The following is a 12,278-nucleotide window of genomic DNA, read 5'->3' as shown; positions in this document are numbered from 1 at the left end:
GTGCTTTATATGATTAAATTGATGTATGCATATACAATGATGGTGTGTGATTTTGTTATTCTAATATCAGTCCTTGCTACATTCTAATTAAATAAAAAGAACATTAACTTTCAATTTCACACCTACATTATGTACAAAAACTATTGATCATATCTATAATACACAATCCAACTTGAAATATAGATTTCATTGTTTTAAATGCAAGAAAGCACAATTATTATACATCTTTGCATTGAGAAAGTACAATAACATGGTTCATAGTGGGGCTCACGACTATTTACTTGCCATTGATATCACCATTTTGTCTTGTTGGTAGTTTTTTTGATGTTGATGTGTTATCATCAATTATTGTTTAAAATGTGTATCATCTGATAGGAGTAGCTCAAATGTCTCCCAACTATTCCTCATATCTGCTACCTCAAAACCACTCAAACTGTCACATGTTGTAGTTGAATAATGTTTATCATCTTTAGTTAAATGCTTTCAAGTTTATTAAATGCTAGCCTCATTACATTAGGATGTATTAAAAAATGATATTTAAAGTTTATCGACTTCAATTTTAAATGAAATACAACAAGGAGTACCAAATGATGAAGATCATAAGTCCACTAGTACGAAGAGAACAATGAATTCGCTGAAAATCCTATTTTTCTGATGTTACTCCTTGTTGCATTCCATTTAAATTTAAAGAGCAGTAACTATCAATTTCAGTCATATGATTACTTTAAATCGTAATACGTTTACCTATTCAATATGTTAGCCTCATTCCATTATGATGTATTACAAATTGATAGTTAAAGTTTTTCACCTTCAAATTTAAATGAAATACAGGAAGGAGTACAGAATGGCATATACCGAGCTCATGATGAGCATGGACAGATCTGATCATGTGAACCAGATGTGTTCTCCCATTACTTTGAGTGATATAGATGGATCCCTCACTATGAGAAAAAAATCTTCTTCTTCAAAGAAGAAAATGTGGACAAAACCGATGGAACACAAGTTTCTAGACTTGCTCCTCGAACAAGTCCATCTCAAATGGAAAGGTGAAGGTGGGTTTTAAAAAGAGGCATGGACTGCGATAGAGAGGACATTCAATGCAGTGATGGACTTGAATCTGTCACGAGATCATTTTAAGAATAAGCTGAAAACATGGAAAGTAGGATATAAAGTAATGAAGGACTTGAAAAATACAAGTGGGTTAGCTTAGAATGAAAAAACTCAAACTGTGGATGCTGAGGATTCGGTGTGGGATGACCTTTTGAAGGTAGAATGATCTTTGTACTCTTTCATTGAAGAAATTTTCCTTTCTTATTTTAATAATGAAAAACTTACAACCTAATCCATCTATTAATGCTTACATGTAGAGGAGAGAATTCAAAAATGCAAAAATGTATAAGAGATCACCTTTCCAATATTTCAATGAGTTGGTTGTAATAGTTAGCAATGACATTACTGAAGGGTTCATATCTACAACGCCCCTTGATGCTGAAGAAGGGCACCCTATGAATAATGCATTTAACATGTTTGATGAGGATGATACCAATTGTGGTACACCTCTTGATAGCCAACCAGATATTGATGAAGAGTTATATCATTCTAATCAGTCCAGTGCAAGTGCTAGAGGAACAGCTCCACCATCATCATCAAGGAGGGGAAAGAGGAAGAAGACATCTTTGTCTACATCATTGGATGTGATATGCGAAACTATGAAGGAACTGAAAGATGGCCTCGATAAGCCTTAGATTGTAAAAGTGGATAAATCTAAAGATGATAATATTTTGAGTGCTGCATATACTGCTCTCAAAGCTATCCCTGAACTGAGTCAAGCAGTTTTCGTGAAAGCACATGATACCTTCGTGCTTCAACATGAAAGAGCCAAAGGGTTCTTGATGATGGATGAGGCGGAGAGAGTGGGGTGGATTGCAATGACATTTGGTTCAATTTAGCTATTTCAGCTACTGACTGGATTGCAATGACATATGCTACATGATTACTCTATTCAATGGTTTTACATTAATCTCTAATAGCACTAAACTGAAACTATATTGATCTCACTTCACTATATTGGAACTCATTATTGAGCACATTTTGACTATTTAATTGACTATTTACTTGATATATCCATAGTTTAGTTGTTCATTTCATTGGCATGATTCACTTTGATTAATGGTATCACATTGATCTCTCATTAGTGAGCATATATTTACTATTTTGTTAAACAGATTCTAAACAAACTGTTACAACATGTATTGGACTATTTTGCTAAATAGATTTGAACCATGATAAACTATGTATAGGTCAACTATGTATAGATAAAAGCCATGATTTTCATTGATCTCTCACAACACTATACTAGAACTCATTAGTGAGCATATATTTACTATTTTGTTAAACAGATTCTAAACAAATTGTTATAGCATGTATTGGACTTTTTTGCTAAACAGATTTGAACCATGATAAACTATGTATAGGTCAACTATGTATAGATAAAAGCCATGATTGTCATTGATCTTCCATGTATACTCATAAATATAGGACGAACATCCATACATAGTTTATGAGTTGGCTGCGTTTAATAGTATTGCATTGATCTCTACATAGTTTATGACCTCATAAGTATGTTGAATGATTTTGCATGAATCTATACATACTTGATATATCCATAGTTTAGTTGTTCATTTCATTGGCATGATTCACTTTGATTAATGGTATCACATTGATCTCTCACAGCACTATACTGGAACTCATTAGTGAGCATATATTTACTATTTTGTTAAACAGATTCTAAACTAACTATTACAACATGTATTGGACTATTTTGCTAAACAAATTTGAACCATGATAAACTATGTATAGATCAACTATGTATCGATAAAAGCCATGATTGTCATTGATCTTCCATGTATACTCATAAATATAGGACGGACATCCATACATAGTTTATGAGTTGGCTACATTTAATGGTATTGTATTCATCTCTATATAGTTTATGACCTCATATGTAAGTTGAATGATTTTTCATGGATCTATACATACTTGATATATCCATAGTTTAGTTGTTCATTTCATTGGCATGATTCACTTTGATTAATAGTATTGCATTGATCTCTCACAGCACTATACTGGAACTCATTAGTGAGCATATATTTACTATTTTGTTAAACAGATTCTAAACAATCTGTTACAATATATATTGGATTGTTTTGCTAAACAAATTTGAACCATGATAAACTATGTATAGGTCAACTATGTATAGATAAAAGCATGTTTGTCACATTTTGCTATTATGATTGGCACTATGATATCTATAGGTAATCACATGAGCACATACTGGAATTCATTATTGAGCACATATTGACTATTTTGCTAAACAGATTTGAAACAAATAGCCAGACACTGTTACAAAGTTTAGTTGTTCATTTCACTAGTATTGATCTCTCAGAACACTATACTGGAATTTATTAGTGAGCACACATTGACTATTTTGCTAAACAGATTTGAAACAAACAATTACCACATATATTGACTAAATTGCTAAGCAAATAGCAGATAGAAATAGAACCATGATAAACTATGTATAGGTCAGCTATTTATAGGTAAACGCTATTGATATACTTGTAAATTTCATTATTGAACACATATTGATTATGTCTAGGTAAAAGCCATGATTGCCATTGATCTATACATAGTTTATCCATACATTGTTTATGACTTGGCTCTATTTATATGGTATTGCATTCATCTCTCACGGTAGTATACTAGAACTCATTACTGGCAAGAAATTGTTACAAAGTTTAGTTGTCCATTTCACTAGTATTGATCTATCACAGCACTATACTGGAATTCATTAGTGAGCAAATATTGACTATTTTGCTAAACAAATTTGAAAAAAATAGTATGTATGTACGTACATACATATGTATGTATGTATGTATGTATGTATGTGCGTATGTATACACACACATGTATGTACGTATGTATACATACTTGATCTATGGATTGCATTGATCTCTCATAACACTATACTAGAACTCATTACTGAGCACATTTTTACTATTTTGCTAAGCATGTATGTATGTATGTGCATATGTATGTATACACATGTATGTACATATGTATACATACTTGATCTATGCATAGTTTAGTCATCCATTTCATTGGCATGATTGGCATTGGTCAATACATCGTTTTGTTGTTCATTTCATTGGCATTCACACAATTGGTATGTGAATTAATTCCAGATGGTTAGTTGGCTTTGTTTAATGGTATTTCATTAATCTCTCACAACAATATATTGGAACTCATTACTGAGCATATTTTTACTATTTTGCTAAGCATGTATGTATGTATGTGTGTATGTATGTATGTACGTGCATATGTATGTACACATGTATGTACGTATGTATGTATGTGCATATGTATGTTGTATGTACGTATGTATACATACTTGATCTATGCATAGTTTAGTCATCCATTTCATTGACATGATTGGCATTGGTCAATACATTGTTTAGTTGTTCATTTCGTTGGCATTCACACGATTGGCATGTGAAGTAATTCCAGATGGTTAGTTGGCTTTGTTTAATGGTATTGCATTGATCTTTCACAATGCATAGTTTATGATCTCATAAACGTTTGGTATAGTTGTTCATTGCATTGTTAATTAGAGTTATATTTGACCCATACATACATGGAATACACGAGGAGTGGCAAATGATGAATGCTCAATTGTAGAACTTGAGAGCATATAGAAATGTGATTTGCTAGATGATTGTATAGTTCATGATTTTGTCCTATGTTATATCTATAGTCCTAATTTGCTTGTATATGTTTTTATTTCTTATCTTTTTGTCCCTATTTGATTTCCTATGCATGTTCTCTCTGACAAGATTATCAAAAGTATTGAGGATTTCTGGTAGATGATTGTATAGTTTGTGATTATGTCCCATGTTATATGTATATTCCTAATTTGCTTGGATATTTTTTAAATTTCTCATTTTTTTTTTCCACAATTTGGTTTCTTATGTACGTGCTTCTTGACAAGATTGCCAATGGTATTGATAAAGTGTCTTTCTTTTGTATTTTTTTATTGCTCCTGATTTGTTGATATTGCAAGACCACACATGCTGATAAAAAATGAGCTATCTGATGATTGTTTACTATGTTTGTAAACGGTCAATATTTCTGATGCCACTCCTTGGTGTATTCCATTAAAAAATAATCAAGTTTTAATTTTTCAAGCATATTTAGTTCATATATGCAGGATTGATCATCTAACAATACAGACAGTAATGGGAAGATTGAGCAGCATGAGAGGGTTGCCGTCAAATGTGAGGCATAAGGGCATACATTGTGGATTTCCCAATGCTTTCATATTTAACAGTGTTTTTTCACACCACCATTTAGATCATGGATATTGTTCTTTCTCATCAGTTCATGGATATTGTTTTTCTATCTTCTATCAAGTTAGCAAGTTTTCATATTGTAGTAATTATGTGAAATTCATTATCAGAATTTCATGATGTTAAAATATGATTTATATGATTAATGATTTTCACATGATCTTTTTTTTAAAATTGCATGTAAAATCTATGTAGCCAAAATTCTACATTTTTTAAGAACAATTATTGACAAAGCATCATTTTTCTTGTTAAAGTTATCATCAGATGTTTAATGTGTGTGAATGTAAAATGGTATATTTTTTCCTATATAATATTTCATGGAAAATTTTAGTTGCATATTTTTTTGAATAATTAACTAACTTAATAAATTTATTGAAAGGGAGAGATATATAGAGGGGCACAGAGTCTAGATTAGGAAGGGGGGAGAGAGAGGGAGAGAGAGAGAGAGAGAGAGAGAGAGAGAGAGAGAGAGAGAGAGGAGCTTGTGTGTTCCTGCATCTGTAGAAAGATGTCCTTGAGAGATATATACATAGAGGGGGGAGAGCAGAGTGGGCTAGGTTGAGAGAGGGATAGAGGGAGGACACAAACACACACATATTTAGCGGCTAAGTCACAAGGTTCGAGTTCGAGTTCAAGTTCGAATGAACTCGACAATAAATTCAATTTGACAATAAATTTGTCTTATATAATTTTTCAAAAATATATAATATATATGATCACAATTTCCAACTATGGGACAAAAAATAACTTTGTACAAATGATTGCAAGTATGATTATTTTTTACTTTTCTTTGCTAATAAATAGAATTAAAATAAATAATAATAATCATTTTATTTATTCTTGACTAGCAAAATAAAACTGTGAATATTCAAGAATTAAAAATAATAATAATGTAGTCTAATTATAAATAAATTAAATCATAAATATTAATACTTTACTCATTATAATCCTTGTGTTTCACTAATAAAATAAGATTAAAAAAATTTACATCAAATTCCAATTCCAATTCGAAAATGAACAACCAAACACAAGAAAAAGATATTCCCAATCATATTCCATTCCAATTCCAATTTCTAAATTGGCAACCAAACGCAGAATCTGGATTTGTATATTCATCTTCCATGTCAACCAAATGGTCCAACTATCTTCCTAAAATGCATAACTGATTTTTCGAAAACCTAGTTATCAGATAACCTGGTTATGAGAGAAATTCATCTTCCCCAACCAAACGGAGCCATAGGGAAAATGAGAAGGAATTCAAGAGGTTACAAATTATAATTAGTAGAAAAGAATATTAAAACAAACTATTTGGATGTATTTGGAAGTGGATCAAAAGAAATAGCGAAACAAAATGTTTGAATGCATTTGAAACGTAATTTATATTTAGCAATATCATCACAGACTAAACAAGGGTGTTTCATTCATAGTTTTAGTTTTTTTTATGGAATGAAAATTGATTTTTGATAGAATATATTGTATAAAATGTAAAACTATAGATAATAAAATAATTATTGAATTTATGGACTTTTCAAGGATAAATCTATTAAGATATAAGGATCTATTGAATGGAGAAAATCTAATGGGAAAAGGATAAGTGAAATGGAAAATATGGTAGGAAGAGGGAATAAAGAAATAGAGTTACAAAAGGGGAAATCTCATAAGGACTCTAGAAAAAGAGCTTTAAATATCAAAAAATAAAAATAAAAATATAGTAATATTTCAATAGCTCCAAAACTTTAATATTGTATGATAATGTAAGATAATAGTATGTGAAGACTAAGATTGATTGTAATGGATGAAAAAACAAAAGAGAAAAATGACTTATTTATAGGTTTCTAGGATGTTTATAGTAAAAGCTACAACTATAGGATGCTAACTTTAAAGGGATTATTTTTTCTATTTTAGAGGTAACTATGTGATGGTTAATATTGGTAGAAATGTGGTATGTTTGATCTTCCACTCAATCTTTGCAAGAGCCCCTAGTTCTTAAGGAACCTTGATTTCTACCAATATAGACACGTGTGTTTCTATCTATGAAGGAACTAAACTATTTTGAAGGAATATTTTCATATTTGCTTTCATCCCTGCCTAGATATCTAAATGTTTCTTGCAAGGAGATGTCTTTTGTACCCAAGTCAAATTAAGGCTTCTAAGAGGACTCCTTGAGTTTGGAGATGGCTTTAAAATATGATATGTCAAAATCATCCAACCCAAAGGGATCATAAATTTCCTTCTCTTACGTATTTGTTGAGTCTAATTTTAGAATGACCACATGTGAGGCAACCTAACTTGAACCTCCTTATGGGAGTTCAAAAATATGCTCTCAAGAGGAATCTACTAAATTAAGCCTTTGGATTTTTGCAATGGTAGACCTCATTAGGAAAATAAGTAGAACCTCTTCTTTCTCAAGTTCCTCTCCTTCCTCTAATTTTTTCCAAGTTAAATCCATGATATAATATTTCTTCTTCAATCTCTTGTATGCTTCCTTTTGTAGCTATGATCATTTTGGCTTTGTTGTCCTAATCTTAAAGGATTCAACCTTTTTCTTCTCAAAGGAGGAGGGAACATTCATTGTAGTATCTGCAATTAGAAAATCATTTATTGGATCTTATCCTAAAGAAGAAGGAGATATAGTTAACTACATCGGTGGTTTCTAAGTTTTAGGAGATGTAGTTGTAGCAACAACTTTTTTCGTGTCATCTTCACCCTTCTGTTCTTTCAAAACTTTAGGAGGGTGTTGTATAGCCACCTCCCTAGCATGAATTGTGACTTCTTTAGGTGTTTTTGAATATTCCTTCTTGAAAATAGGATCATTCACCTTCTTCCCCCTTTTCCTTTTGTATCTTAGTTAGGGGGTATACCGAGGACTTCATCAAAATTGGTTCTAGTTAGAATGTCTTGTGAACCTAATGAACATCATAAGTCAAACTGTATGTTTGGCCCTATGATATATATCATCAAATTTTGAGGTATTTATAATTGCCTGTATAATTTTATTTCTATATACCTTATTTGTATCATAGATATCTATAAAAAATCCTTTAAATATATTTTTGTGACCATTTCTAGAATATGGAGGTTGATAATAACTTGTGCCAAGTTTAGACTCATTCTATAGTAGTCCAAAATGTAGAACTCATAATCATCTATGTACATCATTTAATGATCCTCGACATGGGGCTCATGCCTAAATAAGAACACATTACCTTGTTGAAAGTTACAATCAAATCAAACTTCCATCTCTTTATTGGTATTGCATCCACCACTCATTAGATGTGCTATAGGAAAATTGAGTTTGCATCCATAATATTTTGAGCAGAATGAGATCCAATTGAAATTGGTAACTAAAAAAATATCTTATTTTTTGTCATGATGATGTTTCAAGTGTTTGACAACTACCAACATAACTCCATCAGAATCAACCTATCAATGGTACCTAAGATGTTTATTTAATTGCAAGACCCACAACCAACCACCACGAGTTATGTGAAATTTTATAAATTTATAAATATTTTAGCCTTATTGTTCTATGTTGTGACTTCTTCTATTATTTACTTGGCCAAATATTCCTCAAAGGAGTAGATGAGTGCAAATGCAAAAGCATGATTGACAATTTTGAACTCTTGGCAATCAATTGGAAACTTATCCTTGTAAACTATCTAAGGTCAGACCATGTATACATAGGCCTTAGAATCATGAGGAGATCATTTCTTGAATAATCCTAAATAGTTTTCATGGGTTTTCAGAAGGTACACTATGTATAAAGTCATTTAAAACCTATGATCAGTCTTGAATCATTGTAACTATTCCAAAATTCCACTTATGATTTGACCCCAATCAATCCTTATCTACCTTCTCTTATGGTCTTAATTAATAATACAATCCATGTCTCAAGTTTCTTGGCTTGAGTTACCCCAAATATTGTGCCTACAATAGTAATTTTAGAAGTTGATGAAAGCCAACTTCACAACTTCCAAGATCACTTTATGCAAATAACATGTTGAAGGGAAACCAAAGAGGGGAGGGTGGAGCTTGGAGAAACTAAATGGACTGAGAGAAAATAATGCAACAATGAAAAATTTATTGCTATATAATATTGCTATGCAAAAGATATGAAATTACAATAGGAGAGCTTGAATATAAAGGCCTCTAGGAAGCTTGTAGAACAAGCTAGAAAATGCTAGGAGGTAAGGTTGACAACTAGGCATATATCCACAAAGGTGGGATATCCTTAATCAAGGTGAGAAGATAAGTATGACTTAGATAGGAACGAACTCCGATGTTGTTAGAAACTCCTAAACTACAACTAATAACTAAATGCATTAACCTAAGTAAACTTAAGTAAAAGCATAAATAATAATTATTTACTCTAACACCTCTACTTAAGTGCAACTTAGGGGAATGCACTTAAGCTCACAACAGCTAAGATGAAATGCAAAATGGGTCTCAGGAACGAGGCCATGTTAGGTACCCATGTACAAATGCAAAGAAATGTAACCTCTAAAAATGGGGAAAGAAAGAATACCACATGGGAAAAATCCTCCCCCAAAAAGAGGTAACTGAAAACCTAGTGAAGGACTAAAGAAACCTCCAACTAGAGGAATGTCCTAGAAAATAGGAACAAGAGAAGATCATGAAGAGCATCACTGAAGCATGAAGAAGCCAAAAACCCTGTCAAAAAAAAACTGTTGATTTGAAGAATCTCCATGGAAAATAGAACACACAAACTAAGAGTGTCTATATGGTAGATGATCCATCTCATTGAAATACATAGGTAGCTAGCCACTACAATCGCCTAGTATATAGGATCAAATACTAAATACATAGCTCACATTATCAAACCATCAAACCAAGGAAGCATTAGAAACAATAGAATAACTCCCCTTAATGTAGATAGGGTGAGGTGATAGGCAACTAAAAAAGTGGGCCAAAATCCTTTGCACAAAGAACCAAGAACAATGAGAGAGAGAGAGGCGCACAAACACCTATAAAGGCACCTATCACCAACACATCATGGAGCTAATGTTTTGGAAGGGACACTCACTTGAAAAAAGAAGAGGGCACAAAAATGGCAACAACTAACCCCCCATGGTGCTTTATAAAATAGTGTGAGTACAATGTCGCAAAACAATGTTCATGAACCCAAAATGCAAGAGTGGCACTTTATCTGAGCGTGTTTGCATAAAGATGCTTACAAATGATATCAATAATGATCAGAAAGAAAAAAAAAGCTAATGCAAAAGATAGTACAACCCAAAACAAAAGATCACACGCCATGAAAATGATCCTTAGACCTAGAACACCCATGATATCCACCATAAAGCAAAAATTTCAAAAACATGATAGAAAGAGCATGGGCTAGAATCTAAGGGAAATGACAAATTTTTTGAAAACATGATAGAACCAGCTTTCCAAAAATTTAACGTTTTCAAAAAATGGAGATGGGACGTAAAAGATATGCTTGCCGGAGTGATAAACAGAACATATGACTTTAACTACAAAAATAGATAATAAAACTAAATCAAAACCACAAAATACCTACACCGATGTCTCCATCTTGGAACCAACTTTTTGGCACTTCTTTTAGATAAAAAAAATACCTTCGTATGCTCAAGTTATGGCCAAAAAACCATGAGTAGGTCAAAAAATGACTTGGAGACCTTATAGGAGTGTTGATGCAATGTTGACATCAGCGGTCATCATGGAAAAACAAGATTGCCACATGGTAGTGCTACATGGCATCCATGTGGTAGTATGGTAGATCTGGTGACATAGCATGGGCCACGTGGCACCTACAAAGTTTCACACATAGAACGTGCCAACTATGCACTAGACTATAGAGCTGGCAGGGACCACTTAGTGGCAGCATGTGGGTGGTCACAGGGGCAGCGGTCTGGGCATCTCCACTAGTGGGGGTGGCTAGTTGGCTAGGCTACTGTAGTGGTAGCTTTGCTAGCGGTAGTGGACCCTAGGCTGAGCACAGGTGTCGTGGTGGCAGTGTCATGGTGGCTGTTGGGTGGCTATTGGGTGCTACTACCGAAATTAAATTTTTTTCTTCAAAATATCATTTGTACAATACATATGACTTGACAGGTGAAAAAAAATTTGCCTCTTGCAGCAACTGTCGCCAAAATGGACAAATTTTATATAGACCCTGACTGTAACGAACCTTCTAAACTCAATGGCAACATCTGTTTAAGCCCAAAGTGCTATGAAAAAATGCTCTTCCCTTAGATTGAAGGAAAAAACCACAAACAAACTAGGGTTTGTGTCTCTGAATTGCAGCTTCAAAAATCCTTCAGCCTAAAAGCAGCAAGGAGGCTTTAATACCATGTAGAAGTTGATGAAAGCCAACTTCAAAGCTCACCACTATCACCTACATGCAAATAGCCTATTGAAGGGAAACCAAAGAAGGAAGGGTGGAGCTTGGAGAAACTAAACAGACTAAGAGAAAATATTTTAACAATGGAAAATGTATTGCTATGCAAAAGATATGAAATTACAATAGGAGAGCCCGAATATAAAGTCCTCTAGGAAGCTTGTAGAACAAGCTAGAAAGTGTTAGGAGATAAGGTTAACAACTAAGCATACGTCCACATAAGGTGGGATATCCTCGATCAAGGTGAGAAGATAAGTATGACTTAGATAAGAACAAACTCACATGTTGTCAACAACTCCTAAACTACAACTAATAACTAAATGCATTAACCTAAGTAAACTTAAGTAAAAGCATAAATAATAATTATTTACTCTAACAGTGATGTGCTTCTTCATGTCTTCCATTTAATAAGTCATGTGTGGGTTCAGTTTTTCTAAATTTTCCTTCTTCAAAACCTTGCCATCTATAATTCTAATTGAGTTTTTTCTCAACAT

The sequence above is a fragment of the Cupressus sempervirens genome, chromosome 2 (genome assembly GCF_028749045.1).
Source record: "Cupressus sempervirens isolate cs-2001-9-10 chromosome 2, ASM2874904v1, whole genome shotgun sequence".
Taxonomy (NCBI): domain Eukaryota; kingdom Viridiplantae; phylum Streptophyta; class Pinopsida; order Cupressales; family Cupressaceae; genus Cupressus; species Cupressus sempervirens.
The sequence above is the reverse complement of the archived record's forward strand: the minus strand, read 5'-3'. Positions refer to the sequence as shown.